This window comes from Lepisosteus oculatus, chromosome 5 (assembly GCF_040954835.1).
Source record: "Lepisosteus oculatus isolate fLepOcu1 chromosome 5, fLepOcu1.hap2, whole genome shotgun sequence".
Classification (NCBI taxonomy): Eukaryota; Metazoa; Chordata; class Actinopteri; order Semionotiformes; family Lepisosteidae; genus Lepisosteus; species Lepisosteus oculatus.
The window spans coordinates 37,323,068-37,336,786 of NC_090700.1; the positions used below are offsets into that span (position 1 = coordinate 37,323,068).

General features: G+C 41.2%; 1 long non-coding RNA gene across 1 annotated transcript; it reads left to right on the forward strand.

Moving 5' to 3' along the window:
• Positions 1-1,915: 1,915 nt before the first annotated feature.
• LOC107076850 (uncharacterized) lies at positions 1,916-9,417 on the forward strand. The gene is made up of 3 exons (XR_001477972.2): positions 1,916-2,072; positions 7,778-8,024; positions 9,329-9,417. It is a non-coding gene; the product is annotated as an uncharacterized lncRNA (long non-coding RNA).
• The last annotated feature ends 4,302 nt before the right edge of the window (positions 9,418-13,719 follow it).

Sequence of the window (13,719 nt, forward strand, 5' to 3'; positions counted from 1 at the left end):
AACCACACTATGCTTACAAACGAGACATACATACTTTTTCTTTCTGTTCAACAAACATGACAGTTCTGAAAAACGGTAATATTAGCACTTTTTTGTTACCTTCCAAATGGCTGATGGGATTTATATTTTCACATTCAATTTGACAAGCCAAATTACCTCATGAATTTATATTCACAAGGGCTGAATTAAAATCACCAGGGTGCCGTATTCGGATATATGCAGTGAGTGTGACATCCAAGATCTAGATTCTTTTATATTTAGTAAACTAGTCAGGTTTATAGATGATATCAAAATAGCAGGATTAACAAATACTGTAGAAACGGTTAGGCCAATTCTTTAGGTTTAAGATTTGTGCTAAATTCTAAACCAGACAAACACTTTGCTGAAGGCATTTGATGTTGAAAAATGCACAGGAAAGCAGAAACGTAAACCATAAATATAAGAAAACACTGAGCTTGAAGAGGCTACTTATCAAAAAGGCTTCAGGTTGGTACATCATTTTTGTCTTTTAAACAATGTTGGTAAACAATAAAAAGCAAACAGAATATTAGGATATACTGTATATAGTCAAAACTGTAGAATTTAAACTGTGTGATGTTTTGTTAAATTTTCAGATGTGCTAGCAAGACCTGTTTTAGAATTTATATATGTATATCTCGTCACCGTATCCCAACAAAATGTTGCTCCTCTGCAATCAGTCCAAAGAACCAAATACTGTACATTCCTGAACTTCAAAGAAAGTCCTCCATGGATTGACCTCCTTCTACAGCTACGTCCTCTCAGTCCTGAACAGACGATGAGAGGACCAAGATCTTCCAAGGCCTTGACTAAATAAACCCAAAGGACTTCTTCAGGGCACCACGAAGAAGTGTTTTTACACGAAGAATTGGGGGAAACTCCTAGTTGAGTTTGGGAGTTGGGGGAAACAAGCTTCCAAGTACCCTGGCTTCTTCTAGGAAATGGCTGGATGAGATCCTTGAATCAGTTAGCTGCTAGTAATTACGTGAGCTAAATGAGCAGGATGGCCTCGTCTTGTAACCTTCCTCATGTTTATTATGTGACATCTGCCAACAGCTATAGCTCTGCTGAGTCCAAACTAGCACACAGCAAACAGGACAACTGTACCATCATTTTGTAGGGTCTGGCAAAATGACTTACCACACCACTTACTGTAGCTCCTCAGCATTGTTTCTCAGCATATAAGATGGACTGATTACAATATCTGGCGACTCCTTGTCTCTCTTTTTAATGCACCCAGTTTCTTCTACACAGGGCAACTGTGACTACAGGCACAAGTCATTATAGCCACTAGGCTTTCCTACAGGTAGGCTGAATGTATGGTGGTCAGCTGCATTGCGCTAAAATTCATCATTACACGCTCTGCGTTCGTGCCTGTCTCTGAGCAAAGCTCACCAGGCCTGATTCTGTAACACTGACTTCTCAGTCCCACAGGCCAGTGCTGAGTCCCCTCGAGTTCATCTCACAAGCGCCATCACCCATCACCCTCACTCAGGGCCAGGATTCCTGATGTGAAACAGCCATGGGAGCTGCTACACCTCATAACTGGCCCCGTTTATTTTTAACCCTTGGAGATTATGACTTTGTTTTTTCCTTTCTTTGTTGTTGTTGCGCAATGACAGGTCCGGCTCCACTCCGGTGCGTGAAACTCACAGGCCTGCAGGGGGAACAGACAATTTCTATTTCTACAACCTCAGTTCTGGTAATAGAGGAAGGCAGTCAGGAGCTTAGATGTTGGCCCAGGCTGGGAGCCAATTTAAAGAAAAGACACCCTGTTCCTGAAATATTTTCTTCTTTCCCATCTCTTCACACCAGATACATTGACTGTCCTTCCAGGAAAGTATGTGTTAGGTTGGGGGGGGGGGGGGGGGGGGGGGTGTTGATCTCACCCCTACTTGTATTTAATGAGTTTTGCAGAGATGCAGAGATAATGGCTCCAGCAGGCATCCTTCTTCGAAACCGTGTGTGGAAAATGTTTGTGTTCTGGCCAAAGGAAAGAAAAAAAAAAAGCTTTTTCCAGTACTCTTCTCAACGGGAGCTGGGAGTGAGCCAGTGTAAGTGAACCGTGTCCAAGTAGTGTGACAGCTTGCGCAACACCCTGCCATATACAATAAGGAACACTCACTGAGCCTTTTCAACACAGCACAGACAACACAGGTCTAGGAAAAAATTACATGCATGTTTTCAGGTGTGAATACTACTCTCATCTCAAATAGGGCTATTTTCATTTCTATACAGTACATCTTTCCTTAGAATAAAGAAGAATTTGGTCCATGCAGTAAAAAATATACTAATTAAGCAATGTGCAATATAAATGGTACTTTGCATTCTTACTTAATTATTCTTGTGAACCAGAGGACTCAAGTGGAAACTATGTAAACTGTACTTATGACCAAGGACAGGCAGCACTTCTTTACACACTGTACTGCGGGGGTGTGGAACAACCTCTCTGGCTACATCGTTCAGGCTGGCTTCCCTCTTCACTCTGGCTTCAGTTAGCTCATTAGTACTGAACAGGCTAGTGTTCGAATGGCCTCCTCTCATTTTAACCATCCTTATGTTCTTAAGACAAACTAAACTGAATGTTCACTGAAAGTCTGGGTCAGCTTATTCATTGAACAAATAATCTACCTTATTGTCATAGGAAGTAGGGCCCATGTGGGTTTGGATACCAAACTCCTGAAAAGCTCATTGGCAGAAAGGGGCAAAAATGCCAACAAATAAAAGGGAGAAAGTCTGACTTTCCAAGGGTCAAATACCAAGGAGAAAGCCGCCTTTGATTTTACCTGTGTTTCAGAGTGAGGCGGAGAACAGCCTTTTTTTCAAGTTTTAATAAAATACTTTTTTTTTCACTTTATAAGCTTTCAATTCAAATTCTCAAGCATGCTTGCAACACAGTCTGAAAATGTCAAACAGCACAATAGGACTGTTTGAGTAGCCTTCCACAATCAATAAAGTGAGTTCCAGGGTTATTAAAGATTGACTGATAGATCAATTGTTGGTTTATTAGTTGCAGACTGGTTAGCTGTAACCTTGTAATCCTTGGTTCAGCATCAACAAGGAAGTCCTAAATACAAATGATTAATTTTCCACTTTGAGAAATAATTTATTAAACTTGAATATTCCCATCCTGTGCTTGGTGGAGCATTGTGGAATACAGGCTTTTCAATTAGCCTTCATTCTGCCTTCCATGCTGAGCTGCAAATGCATGCTCCATCTTAAAACATTCCAATTAAAATCAGCTCTCCAGCATCCCACACCAGACCTGGATACAAAGACAGAGAAGCACTTTCATGTCATCAGACACAAGCAGCGCTCACACATCGCCTGAGCAGGCAATTGATATTCCGAGGACGACTGTGGGCTTGCTGAACCTCAGGTCTAGCAGAGTGGATTTCATAATGAGCTACGGCAGCGCTAACCCATTATATCTTACTTAAAGGAAAAGATATCACCCGTCTAATACTGTTACTGTATATAGACTAGTGGTAGACACTGTGTTTCCTGCACTGGCGGTCCCCAAACCCAGCACTTCAGAACTACAGAATCTTCCATTTCAATTCAATAAGTCAACATTTATTATCCATTAGCAAAGAGCTGCATAAGGTCCACAGCAGCCCAAAGCCTATCCCAGAAGCACACGAATCAAGGCAGGACTACTGTACATCAGGCCATAGCAGGGTGTAGTCCTGAGTGACAGTGTGTGTCAGGCTCAATCCCTGGAGTACCTAGTGGCCTCTGGTTTCTGTTCCAACTCCAGCTCCTGCTTAAATGGTCTAATTATTTAATTAAAACCAGTCCGACAGCCCTGATTTAGAGAATCTAATTATCCTTGCCAACATGGTTTTTGAAAAGCGGGAAGAAACTGGAGTAACACAAATGCACACAAACACACAGACAACATGACACTTCACACTGCTGGTCCCAGAATTTAACCCAGGAACCAGGACTTCTGCCCTTACTGATTCATTTACAGTTTTAATTCAAGACCTTGCTCTTTGGATAATGATGGAATCCACTTATAAAACCGGAAAGACAGGAGCTTGTCAGCATCAGGGTTTCAGTATAGGAATAAGACAACTTTTTCCCAATGTACTGTACAAACTCACTGTGTTTTTGTTTTTTAGTTCTTCCTCGTTTAACAAACAACTGTAGGTGGTAGAAAACAAGAACTAATATGAATCACATATCCTTTAACCTTGGTATTGGTTAAAATACGAAATGCTGCTTTCTTAACATTCTGCATATACAGAAAGTGAAGATTGCAGTCGGTGCTGTTCTGAACTGCAGCACATCACACTGGCTCTAGTCACATTCAGAAATATAAGAGCTGTCGAGGTTTCGCACAGCTCCTATTGGAAGAGAAAGGCTGGGGTAAAAAAGACTGTCTGAAGTACCCAACAAAGCAAAGACAAAGTAAAGAGCAGATTCATATTTTGAGCATTTTCCATGGATCCATTAAACAGCAATAGAGATCACATATGCAAGGTTACAAGAAGACCTGCTATTACATGCAATTGATATTTGCATATTCTTCCTGATTCTGCACATAGATCCCAGGCACTAATGGTGTCCTGTAACCAAAACAAGGGCAAAAAAGAGGAACAAGTCAAAAAACTCTGTGTCTTCTACAGGTCAGGGGTAAAAGATAAGTGGAAAGGACACAGCTCAAGGCTATTACCAGGCAGTGCACTTAGGATAGAGAACAGTCGGTAGTTCAGTGAGCTGCATCACTGTGAGGCATCCTACTTTCCAAAGGGAATCTTCTCACTTGCAAACTTTCTAATGTTCTTTATCATGAGCTGTCCTTGCTGTACTGTTTGGGACATTAATGCTTGCTTGCATTGATCTGCTACTGAGCAGATCTTAGAGAACAAAGGGAAAGAGAACCAGTTTTTGACATATGACTGACAGAGAGAGGCGGTTTGTGTCAAACCGCACAGCCGGCCAATTGATAGAGGAAGGAAACACTGCCCATTCGGTAAAAAAAAGGGTCAAAATGTTCTTTTTGATAATGGAAAACAAGCAGGAGATGCTGCTTTTCCAAAGTAAACGCAGACTTGTCTGCCACATAAGTGGCGGGGTTTCGTTTTCTTTGGCAGCGGGGAGGCGTTCTTGGCCCAGGTTGTGAGATCTCACTCGCTCCAGAGCTGTTCTCAGTAGGCCAGGGTGAGGAAGGACACAAGGAAGGTCAGAACCGAGCTCGGGAAAAAGGCCGATTGATTCCGCGCTGCCTCCTTCACCTTCTTGTTTTCTACAAGAGATAACGTGTTCGTGCTCCCCTTCAGACAGAATCGATCGGCATCCATTTTTTATGATTTCAGCCCTTGCCACCACACAGGGGCTGAAGTTACTCGGTGGGAGAGAGTGCGTTCTGGAGGTTGAAAAGCTGCAAGAGGGAGAAGGAAAACTTTTTTCAATAGGAACAACAGGTCCCATGAAGCTTATCGTCCCGGAAAGAGTCATTCAGTATCTCTGTTTTTAAAAAGATATGGTACATTTTGAATTAAATGATTGGCTTGGATAGTATTATCTTTGGATAGAATTTTCCAACACAAGGCTGAAGGGATGTTATGTATACACGCTTTCTTCTGTCTGAGAACAGAGCTATCGTATGTCCTTTTTCTGGGCAGTGATTTTCATTATTCTTTCCAAAAATAGAACAAGTTCAGAACATGAAACAAGGCTTTCTTTCTTACACACACACAAAAGGGAAAGGGGGAAATTAGTATTTTAAAATAAAAGTAAAAGGAATACTTCCACAGCCTTTGCACTCTGGAAATATAACCTCATTGTAACATCTTTCTACAAGAAGGAGTTTTGAGAATGAATCCAGTCAAATCTGACATATCCAAGGACATGTCATTTTTGCTTTTTACAATGTTTTCATGAGACCATCAAACTGTTTTTAGGGGGGTTAATGTGTCAGTATTACGATAAAAGACCAGGATCTGTTCCAGATATGGAAAGCAATTCCTCAGTAAAAGCTGGCAAGTTTTGGATGGTGTTTTTGCCATTGTTGTGTGTGTAATTTTGGCTAGCAATGAATAACAGTCCTAAATGCAGACATAGTCTCTTGCTAAATTTGAAAGAAAAGAGCCTTAGTCCTTCGTCTTCTTTTCATAAGGTGAAACTAAAATAAATAACACCCTCATTAGAAAACACACCCTGTATCATCTCTCCACAACAGGGAGGAGGTTTTAGGACACAGCGGATGCCTTCTGTGTATTGCAGTGTATTTTTATTAGGCATGTCAAGTGCAATGGCTAAACAAATAAAAAACAGATTAAATGCTGATAAGGAGCAGACACAGACACGACTAATTGTCCCCTTTATTCAACTCTCCTGTCTGATGGGGAAGGCAATTGAAGGCCATGGATGGCTGTCTCCATTAAAACGCGATTTGCATTTTGATTAGGCTTTCTAATGCCCATATCATCGGAGCCCAGACCTGTGGAAAATATATTTTTTTTAAATACGGCCATTTTCTGGAGGTGATTTGCAGAAGGGCAGTTAACACAAAAAAAAGATGAAAGTTGGAGCTTCAGGAAATACTGGCTTCTACAGTAGAGGCTCAGGGTCTGGGATTTTGCCTTCTTTTCTTCTTTTTTGTGTTTTACACAAGCCGTGAAAAGCAGGGGAACTGTGACTGAGCACACAATGGCGGTTAGCAAAAGAGACAGGCAGGGAATTTCAATTTACAATTCCACATGAGGGGATGTTCAGGGTCTTTTGAAAGTTAAGTTATCTCATCTTACAAATGTGGACTTGGAAGTATAAGATGAGTGGCCTTTTAGCACATCTGAGTACCTCTTCTAAACCTTCTTCATCCACATTCTCTTTTTTATAGCAGAGGGGGACTTGGTGAACACATGCAACTAAACAAGGAAACAGCTTTCTGCTCAGCAGACCATTTACAGCGCCTGAAGCCTCTTCAGAGGCTCCTAAACGTTATGTCACATTAGTGTATGCCGGTGGAAATTATATAGGTGTGTTTCGCCAATGTGAAGTTGGAGGTGAAGTACATTATAATGCACCTGACTTCTGACAAAATAGTAATAGGAGCAGTGAATTCCTTAAAAAACTGATACTATAAGGATTTCAGAAAATCACATTAAAAATTGCCCGGTCGCTGTGCATCAACCACTAGGGTGAAGGATTAGTCTCCTATCAACTGACTGGTCAAAGCTCTTAAGGTCTTTAATAGTTCCATTCTGCCCTTTTACAGCTGCCTTGATATTGCAAGGCACTGAAGGCGTGACCTCAGGGATATTACTAAGAGCTTTTTTCACGCTTTCCTGTCTGTCACAAACCACTTTAAGGAGAGCCCTGCTGGAAAGACTGAGAAGGATAAGGGAGAGATTCAGGCAGGAAGGGGTGATCGAGTGGGCGAAATATGGATCACTGCTTTTCATTTTAAATCAGGAAAATAACTGGCTGATGATGGGACTGTACCTAGACCAGAGGGACAACCAAGACCTGTTTTCCCCCATTCACTCCCAGGGCAACTCCTCGCACACACATCAGACACATTCCCCAGCCTGGTACTAGGACCCAAGGTCATCTGTAGGGGTTTTGTTCCAAATCAGCTCTCAATGATTTATTTGCACACTACTGTACATTCAACTCAGTAATTCACTTCTTTTCACTGCTTTCAGCTCAGAAGCTGCAGGAGATTTCCAGCTTTCAAAAATTCTTCTGCTGCAACTTTAGGGGAAGCGGAAATCAGTTTCAAAGAGTCCCATTTCTTTACGTGCAGGATGCCAAGTTAATCAGGATGCCAAGAAACCAGCTTTCATGAAAAAAAGAACACGTTGGGATCAGGAGCATTAGAGGATGCAGAAAGCCCCATCCTGTAGATTTCGAAGAAATAAAAATCGAAGTGTATCCAATCGATAAGACAGAAGCGCCTAGGCTGTAATGAGACGTCTGGAAACCTTGACGTAATTGTGAATGAGAAAAAAAAGATGCTGCTGTCAAAGAAGTAAACTCTCTCAAGAACAGGGGTAAGGGCTCAAGAGATATCAAGGTAATGCAGATTACAAGTAGTAGCAGGAGTCCCATGACTGAGGAAAGAGAGGAGAAGGGGTGTGTGTGTGTTGACTGTGCCACACTCTGTGGCATTAAGGGACTCTGATGCTGCAGAAGCTAATAGCTGACACCTCTCATACCTTCTTTGCCTCCACAGTGCCCTCAGAGCAGGAGCGTTGCAGGTAAAATGCCTCTCAAATGGTAACCTGTGGTGTACCAGGGTATGTAAAGTCAAATTTGCAGCCAAGTGTAAGTGTAAGTGCTCATCAGTGTGACATAGCCAGCATTGACCAGTGAAACCAGTATATATACAGCATGTGTCTTACAAGGAACACGTTCTGATAACCCATAATGATTGCTCACTTTTAAAAGACACCAAAATGTTGAAGGGCTTTTGTTGCAAGATACACATGTATGCCCTCTTCACTAATCAACGCTAGCAAGTAACGTCCTTTCATTAATAATCACTCTCATGTTCTTATTATTCACTTATGTGAAACTATTATATAACACATTACATTATGCAATCAAAAATTTTCAAAGAACATTTTTAGAAAAATGAACAGCCATGACCACATCAATAAAGACAGCAATCACAGCATCAACACTTTAAAGCTTCAGCCTTAACCTAAAGAGCTTCCCATGTACCATGTACAACTTATAAAATACAGAACCCTATCCTTTTTGAGTAAGTGTTGCTGGTTCGGAATGTTGATTAAACAACACTAGGCACAAAACAGAGAATGCACAAACACAGCAGTATGCAATGCCTTGGCCTCATGTGTCTGAGCCTCTCAGATAACAAATAGGCCATCACATTACTGAGAGTGAAAAGTGGAACGGTGGAAAATCTGGACAGCTCCCTTTTGGTCTGCAGAAGCGTGCTCATTTTAATGTGATGGGGTTCTTTCCTGGTGTGTCAAATCGGTGCCCTCACAGTGCCCAGACTGTTTGGTCAGGATCATCTCTGGCTGCCAGTCAGGAGACTCCTGGCTCTGGTTGGGACAGGATCTCCGGGGGCTGGTTTTCTGCCGGGAACACGAGCCTTCTGACCTTCCTCAGTCGTGCTTCGTGCTTCTAATTATGGTTTTAATGCACTTTGCAAATTTGCAATGCTATACGCAATGCTTGCCATGTCTGTTTTTGCCATCCACTCCTGTAACACTGCAGTGTTATTCCCCTGATGCTTTCCAACACACGTAAAGGGAAAGGAGGAGGTACTGTAGAATGACGATGTAGTAACCCATTCCTTGCAATTTCTCTTATTTTTATATTCCAGCATCTACAGTATATCAGATTGTCCTGTGGAAGGACTGTCATGACCATAGGGGCCACTAGAGGCCGCTAAAAACATTGCAACAAAGGCAAGTAAAATAGTTCAAAGTACTAAGTGTTACGACTTCTGCAATTGAATGGTGACATGAAAGGAGTGCGTTCACACATATCTTTGAATATGTGTGTACAAAATGTATGCTTTGTACAAGCTTGTGCGTAAAAGGGTGTTTCAGTGGTCTCATAAGGAAAAGTAGCAGATGGAGATGTAGCTACCCTCTCTAAAACAGAAGGCTCCACGGCCGAAACGTTTCCCTGACCCACACTACTAATGTTAATGTTATTAAACTAAGGATACAGTTGTCTCTGGACCTCTGTGATCCAACTGTTTATTTCCTTTCAGTTATACTTTTTCAGTGATCATACTGGGTGGGCTCTTCCTTGAAAGTGCACCATTTTGGAGATTTTCCTGGAAATGACAGATGAGTTGGTATTGGGAAAAAGGTGTGGTCCTTCCTTAAAATTATCTCCCAACAAATGGCATACTGAACTGCCACGTCACTCCAAGACAGTGTTAGGAATGTGTTGAAAACATTTGATTTTCAAGTGCCAGGAACAGAGAATTCCAGTTAAGAGTTTTTCTGTATATTATATCTAAGAAAGGATTTGAATTTAGAGTTATAAAATTATCCCGATTTTCCACTGTTCGGCAGGAAGATGTAAAGCAGAACATCTCAAACTTTAAACACGGTAGACTTCGATCTTCACAAAAAGGGCTAAACTCTGCTCTAATTGATGGTGTAAGAACACATCCGAATTGCAGTATAATATGATATTTCAGAAGGAATGACATTTTTTGTTCTTTTGAAGTTGCCCAGAATTGAATTGATTTAAAGCTAAAAGAACATTTGTGATCAACCTCCTTTGTCAGCTATAACAAACGTTTGCTGTGGAAAATGTGCGCAGTATTTTTATCCTGATTATTGTATTGTGTTGAAGCTTTTATCTGAAGTTACTCACCAAAGATGATATTATTATTGACTTTGTGAAAAGCAAAATATAGGCTTTGTTGGGGTGATCTGGGTGTTTGTAAACCAAAGCAGCAGTCTCAACACTTGAATTTATGGTTCACAGGTTGGAGTCCAACATTCTAACCAGGCTAATGTTTAATACACTGCCTTGAGTGTAGGAATGTCACACACATACTGGCGAAAGAAACTTAGTCTCTTTAGTCTTGACCGATCAGCTCCCAAGGAAAGCAAAGATCACAGTTTGTTCTTGTCCTCAAAATGAGTCATCGTTTGGGTTGGAGTGTGTTGAATTGAGTGGAGAAAGCAAGGACGAACATCTCACAGATAAATTAGCAGGGACCTTGGGAATATCACTTCAGAAATCAACTAATGAGCACCAAATCAAACCTGATTAATTTTTTTCCCAACTAAAAAAGATAAAAATCAAAGACAGGGCAATTATGTGTCAATGAATAACAGATTACAGTTAATGATTTCTCTACCCATCTGGAGTGAAAATGGGCCTCATTATTTATGCATTAACTACTTAGCGTTTATGCATTCAAAAAGAAAACCTGCACTATCGTGGCCATCCAACCATATCTGCTTCTCCCATTTTAATCCATGAGGGAGTGTGGCTCCAGGATTTTAGCAATGCCTGCAGGAGCTGGCTGTCCGCTGATTGCTTCCGAAAGAGTGACAGGATCATCCATTTGCACTCATCCATCGGACTGCTGTTTGCCTTCGGTTGCGACACAATTTAAAATTAAAATTCATGAACAATCCTCTAAAAGTCTTTGTGGAGGTAATCCTGTCCTAGTGCAGAACTCCATTAGACAAAGCTCCTTTGTCTTAAGAAAGCAGGCAGATACAGCAGGCAGCACACCTGTTGTTCGGCATTGATGAGCTCTTATTAAACTACCTGAAATAATTCAGGGCATTGTCAAACACCCGGGTACCAGAATTTATATTCTGTGTTGCTGTTTACATATATTCCTATTGCATTTTGTGTTTACATGTATACTGTGTTCATGTTCTAAATGCAACATTTCTGGTAACACATGAAGCTGATCAGGGCTGATCAGGGCTGTGCCTGGCTTATAGAATGCTCTAGTCAGTGGCTTTTTCTCATTTGTAGCCTTTCTGACTGGCAGCAAAATGCTCAAATAGGAGACTTCACACAGAATAGCAAAGGAAAAGAAGAGCAGGGCGTAAGGCTCACCTTCATAGTGAAAATCTATTTCTCCTGTGCTGCTGTGTTGGTGGTGGTTCTATAGATGTGTCACGTCTCAGTAAGAAAGGATGGGCTTCTATCTACAGTCTGGCCAAGACATCATCTAGTTTCAGCAGGCTGGAAGACTCTTTACTTCCCGTCCAGAATATTGCCATCACAAGTTTTACACCTTGTGTTCCATGTTTTCATTGTTTGTCTAAACATACCTTTGGACAACTCTGTCTACCAGCTAAGAACACAAAAAATCCCCTAAATGCAAACAAAACACCATGTGCTTTGCATTTAACATCTCATCCTCCGAGTGTATGGTCTCATCACTCCTTCAAATGGGATTTGCTCACTATCCCAGAGCCAGAGCCCATTGAAGTTGCCCTTCAGTCCTGCAGCTGGTCGCCTGACACATGCATACATGGCCGTGCATTTGCACTGTGATGAACTACCGTTCCTCCGAGTTGTAGTGATGCCGTGCCAGGCTTACTGGCTTTGTGCCAATGGATGCGTGCTTATTTATTTTCACTCTTTGTTGAACAAAACATCCCCAAAATAATTTTTCATCAGATTGGTGATGTATAAAATTTACAATTAGCACAACTGAAATAGCGATGATTCATAATGACAAAACACACCCATCACTCAGAAAGCAATGAATAACGAACAGAGCTACCGTGCTGGTGAAGAGTTAGTTTTGCTCTAGTGAATATGCAATGACTGCTAATTGCCTTTTAAAGGGAGGTATGCCAATGTAAAATAAACACTGAAAAAGCAGAACCCTACTTACACCACACTAAGAGGTAGGTGTGCGTGTAAGGTCACTTGATATATTCAGGTGAAAACAGTTATCTTTAATGTTTGTATTTCCCAACAGCTCCAGTCTTGCTAATAGCCTTTAGCTTCTCATTCAGATTCCCTCTCTCCTACTCTCTGAAACCTCTGTCAGGATTTGTGTGTGAAAACAGGTAGAGAAGTTCTATCGTTGTGGCACTAGGCTGCCTGCTTGATCAGCCAATGGAACAGCAAAGCCGGCACATATCCTAATATAGCAACATGGGATAGCTTCAGACATGACACAAGCCATTACTCGAGGGGCAATTGATTCCATTCAAAACGGCTTATTCAAAGGAGAAAGAATGGGTGACATCTACAGACATTCAGATTTTTCAATGTTAAATGTGTTGTAGCAGCCTTTGTCTTTAAATATAATACAGTACATCTAGCAGGCAATTAATGATGATATCTGTGTACAACCAGTAAAGAATCCTTGAATATGTCTGCCTAGGAAATTTACCTCATTCCTTTTTTATAATGGAGTGAAGATGGCAATGCTGACAGTCTATGCAATACCCTCTGCATCTTTAATATTAAATGATTTTCAAAAACATCAGAGTAGAGAATATTTTAGCACAAATTCTTCATTTCCACTTATATCCGTGCCCAGCCTTTTTTCCTTTTGGTATGAGTCACAGCTGTATTGCTTCTCAATCCCTAATTTTTCCATGGAGTTGGAGAGATTCCACATGTTGGCTGCAAAGACATCCTGCCGTGCACAGAGGCCAGAAATGTTATGGGATTTCAGGAAATCCTCTGTTTTCCTTTCACCAAATGTGTGGGGGCCTTTCTGGAGGTAATATTCCCAAATATTGTAGGATTAGTAAGGATTTTGGCCCTTAAAAAAATCTAGGTTCTGTATACACCAGCTGGTTTGTTTAAATTAGGTTAGGAGGTGCATTATAAACATTAACAACTGGGAACTGAAACTATTTTTTAAAATGTTTAAAAATGTATTCCTGAACAGTTACACAATAAGGCGTGAGTATTTCAGGCACGTCAGATGTCCTAAACTGACCTTACATGATAAGATTGGTTGCAGTTCTTTTATTGCCCGATCACGATCAAGCTGGCTAGCATTTTTTTTTAATCTGAAAGGCTTCATAACTCAGAGTTCATCCACCTGCCCAGATGATCACTGTTCATACGGGCTGACATGCAGCTGGTGGCAGGCAGTCAAGGTTACATGACTGAAGTCATTTGTGAGAGACAGATATCTCCTGGCTTTCAAGAACAAAATGCACTGCAGACAAGCTGTACGCCCAGATGAGATCGTTGAAGCTGACCTCTCGAACGGGTCATCACAGCCCTGCCCTGCTGCATGTAGCT